We start from the raw sequence: 13,698 nt of genomic DNA on the forward strand, positions 1-13,698 counted from the left end.
CCGATTCTATGACTTGGGGAACTCCAAATCTGCAGGCAATTTCGGTGATCAGTTTCTTGGCTGTGACTTTAGCAGTCATGTTGACAACCGGGTAGGCCTCGGGCCAGGCTGAGAACATATCCACGGCTACCAAAACGTACTCCTATTTTCTTGCTTTAGACATTTGGATATGGTCGACTTGTATTCTCTGCCAAGGGTAGTCTGGTTTAGCCAGGTGTTGGAGAGGGACCCGTGCCGCACACGTTGGGTTGCAGGTAGCGCAGACAGAGCAGGATTTTGAGTATACAGTCACAGTGGAAGAGATTCCGGGTGCAAAGTACAGTTTCTTGATACATGCCAAGGCTTGATTCTTTCCTCTGTGTGTAGGCCCGTGAGCCCATGCTGCCACAGCTGAGTACATGCGTCTAGGCAAGCAAGGCTTCCCATCCACTTGGTAAAGAGTCGAGTTGACCTTTGAATCTTTGCGACCTGCCAGCACGGCTCCTGCCGCTTTCCATTGCTTGACTTCTTCAGTGGGGGGTCTTCCTTTGTTCCTCACACAATTTTTCTTTAGGCATCCTGACCCCCCTGGATTCCACTCGTGTCTCCGCTGGACTTGTATGGTCTTCCGCCGGCTGTTCCTTGGCTCTTGCTCTAGTGAGCGCCACAGCTACGGTTTGCAGAGTCTCTCCCATCTCTTCTTCCTTTTCCTGCCACTTTGATGACACATTCTCCACTGCTGCAGTCTTGGCTGCTTGGTCAGCTAGGTGGTTGCCCCTGGCTTCTCTGGATTCTAGTCTTCCATGAGCCTTGACCTTCATAACAGCAACCTAAATGGGTAGTTCCAGGGCCTTCATTAGGGCCTTAATCCATGAGACATGTTTCACTGGTGTACCTGCAGCTGTGATGAATCCTCTAGACTTCCACAAGAGTCCAGAATCATTGCAAATTCCATGTCCATACCTGGAATCGGTATATACATATTCGCCTTTGTTCCTGCTGCCAGGTGGCAGGCCTCTGTGAGAGCCACAAGTTCAGCTTCTTGTGCAGACATGTATGGTGGTAGAGCTTCAGCCTTGAGGACTGTTAGGTCTGTTGTGACAGCATATCCCGTGTGGAACTTCCCTTGAGGGTCTGCGAAACGGGATCCATCAGTCCATAGGTGCAAGACAGGGTCTGCGAGCGGATGTGCCACCATATTCTCTGGAGCAGAAGTCTCTTCCTGCAAAATTTTTATACAATCATGAGGTTCTACCAATGGACCTTCACCCTCCTCACCTTCCCCCCTAGAAGGTGGAAGCAAAGTGGCAGGATTGATAGTCAGACATCTGGTCAGCTGACTTGTCAAAGAGGATGTGAGCAGCGTGGACCGCCTTAAGGCATGTGGGGGCAGTTCGGGCGACAGGGTCCAGGCGGGCTGAGTAGTAGCCCAAAGGCCGATACTTATGATCATAGCGTTGTGCTAGAACTCCAGAGGCATGACCTTCCGATTTCGAGACAAAAAGGTAAAATGGCTGAGTATAGTCTGGTAAGCCCAAGGCCGGGGCAAAAACAACAGCCTGTTTAAGGCGGTCAAAATATAGTCTGTGTTGATGAGAAACACGTGGATCTTCAGCATGAAGCCAAACTGAGCCTTCATCCTTGAGACAGTCGTACAGAGGTTGCATGAGCTTTGAGGCATCAGGGATCCATTGCCTGCAGTAAGTGATGAGGCCCTGGAAAGTCTGCATAGTGGAATAGGTGGTTGGGAAGGTGATATCCATGATGGCTTGTTTTCTTTCTTCAGTCAGATGTCTAGCACCTTGTGATATACAATGTCCGAGGAAAATGACCTTGGGCAGACACCATTGGACTTTGCCTTTCGAGACTTTACAGTTAGCTGAGTGAAGAAACCAGTGAAGGGATGCTGACATCTCTGGCAAATTTTCTTCAGTGCTACAGAGTAAAAGATCATCCACATACTGTAGAAGGGTGACCTGAGGGTTCTCTTGAACCCATAGCTCCAGAATAGACTTCATAGAATGAGTGAATTGGTTAGGAGAGTTCTGGGCTCTTTGCGGAGTCCTGGTCCATATAAGCTGTGCTCCTTGAAAGGTGAAGGCAGAAAGAAACCACGAATCTTCATGTAAGGGTATACTGAAGAAGGCGTTGGCCAGATCTAACACCGTAAACAAGGTGGCCGTTGGAGGCACCTGAGACAAAAGGGTGTTTGGGTTGGGTACCTGTGGAGTTTCTAAAATGGTAGCTGCATTGACGGCTCTGAGATCCTGAACCAACCGGTATCTTGGAGGCTCTCCCGGAGCGGTTTTCTTTTTTACAGAAAAAAAGGGGTGTATTGCATGGAGATACACATCTGACAAGGACTCCTGATTCCAGGAGGGAAGCGACTTGGGTACTCAAGCTTTGTTCTTGTGCAGCCTTGAGGGGGTATTGTGGCAACCGTGGGTACCTGTGTCCAGGCTTTAGGTGTACTCGGACCGGGGGAACCTGCAGGAGGCCGACGTCCTCTGGCCCACTGGACCACAGAGAGTGAGGTTGTATGGTCATCATCATGAGAGGGAAGGCTTTAAGAACACAGCGGTCTTCAGTCCCTTGTTCGGAATGAGGGTCCCGCAAAAGAAGCTCCATACCATGGTTTCCGAAGGTAATTTTTGCCTTCATCCGCTCTAAGAGATCGGCTCCCAACAGATTGACAGGGCAAGTTTCAGAGACCAAGAATCTTGTGAGCACTCCGGTGAACGGTCCTGCAGACACAGGGACTGTGAGTGGAGAGGAAATATGTTGGCCTTCCACCCCAACACAGGTGAGGGTATCTGGTGATAGGGATACAGAAGGCGGGAGCTGTGCAGAAGAAATGACAGATGTGGCCGCCCCAGTGTCCACCAGGAACTCCAGTGGTTGATGGTCCACCTGTAAAGTGACAGTCTCTGAGGATGTGGTCAAGGCTACCACACTCCCAACACAACATTCGTCCTTCAGAATCACGAGATTGTTTTCTGTTTCTAGATGATCCCTTGTCATTTCTTCTGTCTTGTTTTCTATATGTGGGAGGAGTATCATCACCTGTGCCTTTAACCATTACCCACTTGATTCCATGTTGGTTGCCAGGGGGTGGGTAGCTTTCTTGAGCTTGATATACCATGGCAGGAGCGGCTTTCTTCTTTGGCTTAGTATCCTTTTCCATTTTTAGCATTGATTTTTGGAAAGCTTTAACGATATCCACCGCGTTGTTGAAAGAAGAAGAACGAATCTCAGGCCGTACTCTCAGGACTTCATCTCTGAGAGCGTCTTGTAGGCCATCTACTAGGGCCTGAACCAACAGAGCGGCCTGCGTCTTGACGTGAAAACAGTATCCGAGATCCTCAAAATGCATGCTGAGTTTTGCAGCATATCTTTCCACAGATTTAACAGGGTCTTGTTGAACATCTTGTACAGACCCAGCTTGATCTGACAAGCGATCCTGAGCCCAGGCTTTTAACTGTTTCATGTATTCTAGGCCGGATTCATACGTACTAAGGGGTCCTGCTTTTGTGGAAACCATGGCCTTTTGAAAGCTCTCCGTTTTCGGCTAAGTGAGCCTGGCATTCTGCAGCCAGAGTAGAACCAACAGCAAGGGAAATTTTGCGAGCCAATCCTCCAACATGGCTCATACAGGTGTTTGCAGGGTTGACTATGGCCCCCACCCGATGTGTAAGGATGTCACCATAGCCTATTGACAGTGACAGGGCGTCCTGATGGGTCTACTAGATTACGGGAGCGGCAGGGGTCCCAGACTTCTGAGGGGCTGAGGGGTGGTGCTCTTTCAGCAGTTGCTTGGAGCAAGGGCCGGAGTACGGGTAATGGATATGGGGTGGAGGATGCCATAGGAGACGTATGGGGTAAAGGAGGGGGGGGGCTGGAGTATCTTGAGCCCATCCCTCATCTGGCTCCGTATCGTCTTGAGTAACAGTATGTTGGCGGAGGGAGAGCAGTCTGGCCTGAAATTCTGGGGAGTTGAGGAGGATATCCCCAGGGTTATGGGTGACTCCCATAGGAAACAGGGGAAGCGTCTCAGCATCGTGGACTGGAGCAGAGGGTGTCACATTAGTTTCAGATGGGTGCTCTGGGACTGCGGGCTTTTCCACCTGTGCTGGTGGCTGGTAATATGCACCGGACGGATCTAGTAGTGGATATAGGCTGGATTGGGGCTTTCCGGGCCTCCCACAACAAGTAAGAGGTGTAGCAAGATGGCTGTGGGAGGGAGGAGTTGGAATGGAAATGGGATAGTTCTTGGAGGCAGGAAAAGGTGTAGTAAGATGGCCGTTGGAGGGAGGAGGGGGGAGTGGGGGTGGGATTGTTCTTGGGGGCAGGCTGGGCATCGTGCCATGGGCGGCCCCCCCCCCACAGACACAGCAGAACTTCGGGTTCTGCTGTCAGCACATACGACACATCCATCCTTCCGATGATTTAGCGTCGGCGCCATTATAGGGTGGTGGCTGAGGGCTCGGTGTAGTGACAGGCATCAACGGGGTTACGGCCAATTTAGGGTCACATAACAAATCACATTCTGCAGCTTTCATGTATCCGAGCAAAGGCTCGGCATTCTCTGTTCCCCCCTGCACCATCTACTCTAAGATGTGCTTGCAGAAATCCTCACCCAACTTTCCCAACTTCTGTGTAACACATTCTTTCTAAACTGAAGACTAAAGCCTGCCTGTACTGGATAAGCTTATCATATTCTACAAATTCCTAACATTCTTCTTGCCTTCCCGTAACTCCACTAATTGGCTTAACTCCCACAGCAGCATTCCACAACTTACGAGATCTTTCAAATTTGAATATACTCAACATTTTCTTATAGAATGCAATGATCTGTCGCGACTCAGATCACTGGTGCAGTCCACAGGTCGCCACTCCTCAGTGTAGAGACACCTCGATACACTGTTGAGATAGAGAGACACCTCAATCTAACTCCTTTCCTAGCCTTGAATGGCGACTTTACAGTGCGACTCACCACGGCACCCTGACTACAGGTCACCACCCGTCAGTGTAGAGACACCTCGATACACTGATGAGATAGAGAGACACCTCAATCTATCTCCTTTCCTACCACGGTACCACCCGACAGTGTAGAGACACCTCGATACACTGTTTAGATAGAGAGACACCTCAATCTATCTGCTTTCCTACCACGGTACCACCCGACAGTGTAGAGACACCTCAATACACTGTTTCCTAACCTTGACTTTACAGCAGTCTCTGTGTTAGACGAAGAGTACACCTCAATTCGTCACAGATTCTTTCTCCCTTACACTACAATTCAGGAATGCTTTGTAACCTTGACTATCAGTTACGGGAGGCAGCTATCTAAGAAAAGTACAGTGACCGGGGGAGGAGGAGGTGGTGTGCACACGAGCACGCGCAGGCATGCGACGTCACTCGTTTTAACACTTGCTGGTTCAGGACGTGGTGCGGGACGCCCAAGGTCTCACCACTCGACCGGTCACCCACCCAGATCCAACCTGACAATCCAACAGGAACCGCTGCGGCTGACACACAGGCAAGTGAGACATATAAAATACATCTCAACTTACCGTGTTCGATGGAGGTTGATCAGGCCTCAAATTCAGCCACCGCGGTCACCACCAGGGAAATCAGCAATATGGGTCCGGGAGGGCGGCGTACCGCTAGCCACGCCGCACGTTGAGCGCCATTTGTGGGGGTCGTGATGACATTCCACTCGTCCTCCAGTCACTCCAAATTCAAACTATGAGCATGGGTCAACCATTCAAAGAATGAGTCAGACAACAAGCTGGTTCAAGCTCAGAGCATGCTCAGAAGGCTACTACAGACAACGTCCTCAGCAATGTTCTGAATTTATTTTTTACATGCACAAATCTAAATACACTACATAATGGGGAGGGGATAGGGGTTGTCCGGAGCGGGGTAAGCCATGAAAGTCCAATGTCTGGCCACTCCTGATTGGTCCACATCTCCTTATCTCAGTCTCTGGGCAGATATTGCAGCCGTCAGCTTATAATCTTGTTTCGTTTCTCTGAAATAAGTCTTGGCAACACTAGAAATATCTTAGTTTAAGTTTCGATTTGAGCACTACGTAGCAAGGAAAGCTTATTGTTATATGACACAAAATGGTGGTTAGTACATTAGCAAAAAAGCGTATAAAAGTTACAAATATATATATTCTCTTTTACCCCGACAGTTTAATAGCCAATAATTCCCGATTACCAATATCGTAATTCAGTTCAGTCTCCGAAAATTTTTTTGAAAAAAAGGCACAGGGATGTAATCCATCCCCGTTATCCTGAGACAATACTGCGCCAACCCCCACAGAGGAAGCATCAACCTCAACCAAGAACGGCCTAGTAACATCAGGCTGCATAAGGATGGGAGCAGAGGTGAACCTCTCCTTGAGATACACAAAAGCTTCGATGGCCTCAGAAGACCACTGAACCGCATCAGCACCTTTCCTAGTGAGATCAGTCAGAGGTTTGACAATACTAGAAAAATTTTTTATGAATTTTCTGTAGTAATTGGCGAAACCCAAAAACCTCTGTATCGATTTCAAACCAATAGGCCTAGGCCATTCCTGCACAGCCTGAACCTTAACCGGATCCATCTCAAAACCTTTGCTGGAGATAATGTAGCCCAAAAAACTAATTCTCTGTACAGCGAACTCACATTTCTCCAGCTTAGCAAAAAGCGAATTGTCCATTAATAACTGTAATACCTCACGCACGCTCCGCCAATGAGACTCCAGATCTGGCGAATAAATCAAAATGTCATCCAAATACACAACCACATTTTTACCGATCAAAGGTCTAAGGATGTCATTAATCAGATTCTGAAAAAATGCAGGAGCATTAGTAAGACCAAAAGGCATAACCAGATTCTCAAAATGACCCACAGGAGTGTTAAAAGCAGTCTTCCATTCATCACCCTCCTTCATGCGCAACAGATTGTATGCCCCCTTAAGGTCAATTTTAGAGAACCACTTGGCCCCCAATAACTGGTTAAACAGATCAGGAATCAATGGCAGTGGGTAAGGATTGCGTACCGTAATTTTGTTAATCTGACGAAAATCCAGACAAGGACGTAAACCGCCGTCCTTTTTTTTTACAAAAAAAAATCCAACCGCCACAGGAGACTTAGAGGGCCTAATGTGACCGGCGGCCAAACTTGTCTGTATGTATTCCTCCAAAGCCTTCCTCTCAGGAATAGTAAGGTTAAATAAACGACTTTTAGGAAGAGTCGCTCCAGGGACAAATTCAATAGAACAATCATAGTCTCTATGGGGAGGCAAAACCTGCGATTCCTTCTCAGAAAAAACTCTCCAAAAATCCTGAATAGGAACAGGCAATTCTCCCCTATCCAAAGCTGCAATACGCCCATTACAACACTTGTCATAACATTTATGGCTCCAGGATTTAATTTCACTGGTAGACCAATCCAGTACAGGATTGTGAAATTTTAACCAGGGCAAACCCAATATTACTGGAGAAGGCAAGTTATTCAACACTACCAAATCCAATTTCTCATGGTGAACACCATTAATAGTGAGAGGAAATTCACTGACCTTGAGAGTAATATTCTTCAAAGGGGAGCCATCCACAGAAACCACAGCAATGGGGGATGATAAAGGTTCAGGTTTTAAATTGAGTTTTTCCACGAATCCCCCATCAATTACATTCAGTGTAGACCCGCAATCAACAAACACCCGAAATTCCATTAATTTTTCCTGAGCAATCGTGGAAGCAGCTAAAAATATACCCTTGGAATTTAAACAGGCAATACGGGCGTGACTGACCATTTTTTTTTTCTTTCTTCATCCCAAGCTCACAGCCTTTAATCAAATGACCAGATTTTCCGCAATAGAAGCACAAGCCTTGCGAAAAACGACGGTCTTTTTCTTGAGAGCGAGGTGCCACCGATCCAATCTCCATCGGTTCACCACTGTTAGTACACACATTATCATAACCAGAAACTGACATAGCAGAGGATTTGCTCTCATTAACCCTAGCACGCAGTCTTCTATCCACCCGTATAGCTAATTGCATAGCCTGTTGCAAATCCTCAGGTGTAGGATAAGCAATTAGCAGGTCTTTAACCCTTTCACTGAGCCCAGCAAGAAATAGACTTTTCAGAGCAGAATCGTTCCACCCTGTTTGAGTGGACCAACGACGAAAATGTGTACAATATTTTTCCACATTACCCGATCCTTGTTTTAGACGTCTCAACTCAGTCTCAGCTGATGCGACACGGTCAGGATCATCATATAATAGTCCCAAAGCAGAAAAAAAACTATCCACTGATCTGAAGCATGAATCACTAGGTTGCAAAGAAAAGGCCCACTCCTGAGGCTCTTTGCGCAAAAGTGACATTATGAACCCTACGCGCTGGGATTCATCCCCAGAGGACTTAGGTCTCAAACGAAAATACAATAAGCAAGCATTTTTAAATGAAAAAATTCTCGGTGTTCACCAAAAAATAAATCCGGCAAACATACCTTAGGCTCCAAGAAATGTGCTCCAGGACAGTTACTCACGTGCTGACGGAGCTCGGCCACCTCCAGAGAGAGTCCCTGCAGGCGATGAGCCAAATCCTGAACCGACACCATGATGGAACAGAAAAATCTTTCCTTAGAGAATTTGCAGGCTGGACTTACTGTTATGTTCTGCTACCAAAGCTAAGGAAAGAGAGGAGATCTGTCCCTACTATGAGACTCAGCTGAATCCCTACGATGTAACAGGGAACCTGATCCTGCGATCAGACCTGCTAAAGTCCTAATCTAGTCTGTACGAAGACCTATAGATGTGGGGAGGGAATCCCTACAAGTACTAAGGACTGGGAGGAATATGGGACACCTCCTAACAGAAATAGTAGCAGACAGACGAACAAACAAAATAGATAGAACAAAGAGGTCCGTAGACCAAGCAAACTAACAGAGTTAGATACAGAGCACAGGCTAGCTAGAAAGTAGATATAGAATGAAGTCCAGCAAAGCCAGAAGGGCGGAGCAGGATTAAATAGGCCAACAAGGTCATGTGACCAGCAAAGGAAAAAAAACCTAACAGCAAGGTTCTAACACAGGCCCTGATACCTCATGCACGGCCCATGGCTGATTGCTGCTGTGCAATTGGAAAATGTGTACTGTGGGTAAATTGATGCCACTTTTCATGGTGTCTGCCTCTAATTTGAGCTGTTTTGGCAGCTATTGGGCCCCTTTGAAGGTGTTCTGTATGCGTTTAGTTTTGCTTCCCATTGAATCCAATGGGGTTCGGATATGTTTGATGAACTGTTCGACAAACATTGGGAAGTTTGTCAATCTGAATTGAATCGAACCTTCAAAGATTTGCTCACCTCTACTTGCAACCAATTATTCATAGTTTTTGCAACCTTTTGCCTATACCTATCAAATGGCCTATTTACTGGTGTCCTTTCTTTGTCAACTGTGTGTTGATCCACAGACATTAATGACCAGATGTCAGTGTATTATTACTATTATTATGAAAAAAGGGGGTATACATAGCAAAAACACTTACAATAATTTTAACAATACAAGTCGGCGACTGGTACAGGAGGAGAGAGGACCCTGCCCGCGAGGTCTCACAATCTACAAGGAATGGGTGAGGATACAGTGGGTGAGGGTAGGGCTGGTCGTGCAGCGGTATGGTGGAGCGAGAACCCTGCCCGCGAGGGCTCACAGTCTACAGGGGATGGGTGAGGATACAGTGGGTGGGGGTAGAGCTGGTCGTGCAGCGGTATGGTGGAGCGGTGGTTACTGCAGGTTGTAGGATTGTCGGAAGAGGTCGGTCTTCAGGTTCCTTTTGAAGGTTTCCGTGGTAGGCGAGAGTCTGATATGTTGGGGTAGAGTTCCAGAGTAGGTGGGATACATGGGAGAAATCTTGCATGTGATTGTGGGAAGAGGAGATAAGAGGGGAGTAGAGTAGGAGATCTTGTGAGGATCGGAGGTTGCGTGTAGGTATGTACCGGGAGACTAGGTCACAGATGTATGAAGGAGACAGGTTGTGGATGGCTTTGTATGCACTCTAACTCCACCTACAAAGTACATCCTGATGCTGGCACTGGTGTCAGGACATAATGTTTCATTGCACGTGCCTCAACGTTCAGTAGTGAATACTGCGTGCTCATGCTCACAGAACAAGAACAATTTAATAGGCCGGTGACCCTTAAAATACAGCTGCTGGCCCAAGATCTGCGGTTCCCGGGAATCTGCCTGGGGGTCGGATAAAAGGTCATCGAGGGCCGTAAATGGTCGGTGGGCCTGAGGTTCCCCACCCCTGGGTTAAAGCTTTATCATGTAATGTAGTCATTATTCCAAAATTTTATGTCTTGTCTTATCATGTAAATGAGACCCCAGAGGGCTAATCCGACAGAAAAATGCATCCTTATGCATACTAACTAAAGGCAGTATCACTTTATTACTTGTCATTACTGGAGCGGATAATTGCTGTAATAGTGCCTTGAGGGCAGTAACCAATTTGGAAGCTTCACTTTTCCCCTTTTCCCTTAAATCTCACTCACCCAAGTCTGCAGCTGGAGGAGGAACTCCAACTGAGGTAGGAACTCCGGCACCAGAATGGACGGATGTATATGAAAGGTCCAGACTGGAAGCCCTGGAGGATGCCCTCAGCTCGTGTCTCTCTTTTATATGTACCGACTTTTCTCTTTTCTTATGTTACTTAGATATTGGTACATGATGACGCACCCTTATTTACATTGAGGTTGTGTACCCTTTTTTCTGTGTTCTCTGTTACTTGTGTTAATAAAAGCAAATGCTGAACTATGATCTTTGTCAGTCCTGGGAGACACAATGCACTGTGGTTGTGTATCGATACCCCCCAAAAAAGAAAAGCTCCCCCTCATGAGAGACAACTCTCCGACATGAGGTTTAGTATATTTGTTCTGTTTATCCCTTTTTATTTTATGTGATATATACTGCATTGTTTTGTCCATTTTGTATCATCTTTATATATTTTTATAAACACTGCCTAGTTTTCAGATTAAGTATATAAAATTGAATAGCTCAGTTCCTCTGGGGTGTACCACACCCTTGAAGCAACACACTATCTGTAATGGGTGTCCAATTGGCCTATATAAACAATAGGTGGTGGCAGCAGCTAGTTCCTTTTATTATTGTGGAGTTTGGCAGTGACTGTACCAGGGTGTATATATAGATATATTCCATAGGCTGAAATCTTATGTGTATATACTATACGCTCACTGTGAGATCCCCAATAACTGGCCTAGTAGTGAAAACAGCTGCGGCCTTGTCCATCACTCGCCAGTCAATTGCGTAATTCTCCTGACGATTGGAGGCGGCGGTGTGTTGTTCATCGTTGTGGAATCTGCGTCATCTCTCCGGGTGTTCTCCTTGAATAATTGGTGCCAGTGGTGGGATCTGTGCATGATCCCCCTGCTCTTTTTAACTTGAGAGGTGCCATAAATGCAAACCATCAATTTAATAGAGCAAATCAAGGGTTCATTCACACGTCCGTGAAGGTCAGTCCACACACACACCGCAAACAAAACCAAGCATCACAGCTACATATGTTTCTATAAGGCTGTCACACTAAGGTTGAGAGACTCGCACCCAGTCCACGGATTGTGGTCCATGCTCAGTGCATCATGATGGTCAAACATTTAAGTGCTCCAATTAGTAACAGATCTGATTTTTATGCCCAGGGTTAGGTCTGTGACCAGGTATAATATAGGGTTGGCATCTCCATGGTGAGGTAGGTCAGTGACAGGTTAGGGAAGCAGCCACAGTCACATTTTCCAGGTTTTAGGAGCAGTTCAATGAACTTACTGATTCAATATGAGATTTTAGGGCTCAAACAATGCAAACTACCCATAAGAATTGTTTACATGGTTATTATTTGTCCAGCCTTGTAACTGCAACCCAGCAGGACCCAATAGTGTTAAAGGGGTTGTCTACTACTGCACAACCCCTTCTTAAATGTTATAGCACCTCATGTAAGATAATAAAAACGTATGCTCACCTCCTGGACCATGAATGTTGGTGCTGTGTCTACCAGCACTCACATGACATTGTTACAGGGCGTCAGTGCTATGACAGAACAATGGCAGACATCGCATCGGTCGAGGAGACGAGTATAAATATATTTTTCATTTTTCATTTCACATTTGGCATTTTAATATTTAAGAAGGCTTGTCTTACCTGACTTTCTGAGCCTGCTCTCCTGACAGAGAGAATAACTGCAGATCTTACTATCACTACTAACATCTAATCACCTCTTTCCAATTACATACAGATGGGCGCTGAAGACTACCCACAAGACTACAATAATATGAATGATGATAATCATACAGTCGATGACCACCCTTGGCTCCACAGCTTGTTCTCACTCATTGCCTATTCCGTGACTTGTGTCCTCGGACTTATAGGAAATGTGCTCATTATACTCGTGTTTGTGTTCTACGAGAAGATAAAGACTCTGACCGACACCTTTTTGGTGAATTTGGCCATTGCAGACATCTTGTTTCTGCTCACCCTCCCATTCTTGGCATATGAATCGGCACATGCCTGGGTTTTTGGAGACTTCCTGTGTAAGATCATAAGGATCACATACAGGGTGAATTTATTTACGTCCATGCTCACGCTCACCTCAATCACATTTGACAGGTTTATTTCTATCACTAAAGTCACTAAGGCAGCTAAATACCAGGTGACTAAACACAAGTGGCGGTACGGGGTGTGCGTCCTCCTCTGGACCCTGGCTCTGCTCCTTTCCATTCCCCAGTTCATATACAGCAACAGCCGTGACCGGAAGGAATGTTTTGAAGAATACTACCCTCCCATCATGGAGATCGTGGTGGTTTCATTCTAGATGACAGTGGGATTTCTAATTCCCTTGGCCTCAATGGTGTTTTGTTACAGCTTTATTCTCCGGACCTTGGTTAATGCCAGAGGCGTTCAGAAGAGGAAGTCAATGAAGATAATTGTGGTCATAGTGGTTGTATTTATAGCTACACAGTTGCCTCATAATGCCGTTGTCCTGGCTAAAGTCCTCAATAAGGGATTCACATCAGATTCCTTTACAATTACGAGCGTTGTAATGGAAGCTATAGCTTACTTCCACGCTTGTCTCAACCCTGTCCTGTACTTTTTTGTTGGTACAAAATTTAGAAAGCATTTTTGGAAAATGCTAAAAGGTTTAGGTCTTAACCGGATGCAAGATGAAACCACAGATCATCTGCGGACGACTGATGGAGACTCCAGAAACGTTTCTGCTTCAACAAACATCTGTGCAACAAGCGTGTAAATGGTTTCTCGGGACGAGCAGACACAATTATGGCTGACGAGTGAAGCAGTTAAAGAGTTATTTCTATTATTGGATAGTGCTTGTAAAAAGTAATCCCTTTGTAAATGTTATTAAAAGGTAAATTGCAAGCCATTCTTGTGATATTATCACTTTTGTTGACAACTTGTTGCCTTGGAGACCGACCACCACTGCTACAGTAAAGTTCAGGATCCATACCGAACACCTAGTGTCCGTGCACAGACCCCAAACACGGACTTCTCCAGGAAGTATATGTTAGTGTTTGTGTTCAGCAGGCTGATGAGAATATTCATCTGCCAGCACCTGTGCTATAAATAAATAAAAAAAAAAATTATGTGCAGTCCCCTCTATTTTTGCTAACTAGCGCAAGTAAAGCCGACAGTTGCGGGCTGCAGCC

At 46.2% G+C, this 13,698-nt stretch overlaps 1 pseudogene; it reads left to right on the plus strand.

Moving 5' to 3' along the window:
* Positions 1-12,272: 12,272 nt before the first annotated feature.
* Positions 12,273-13,283, plus strand: LOC141249112 (C-X-C chemokine receptor type 6-like; annotated as a pseudogene).
* Positions 13,284-13,698: the final 415 nt, after the last annotated feature.

The sequence above is a fragment of the Phyllobates terribilis genome, unplaced genomic scaffold (assembly GCF_046119375.1).
Source record: "Phyllobates terribilis strain yellow unplaced genomic scaffold, ASM4611937v1 Scaffold_2__4_contigs__length_985480577, whole genome shotgun sequence".
NCBI classification, from domain to species: domain Eukaryota; kingdom Metazoa; phylum Chordata; class Amphibia; order Anura; family Dendrobatidae; genus Phyllobates; species Phyllobates terribilis.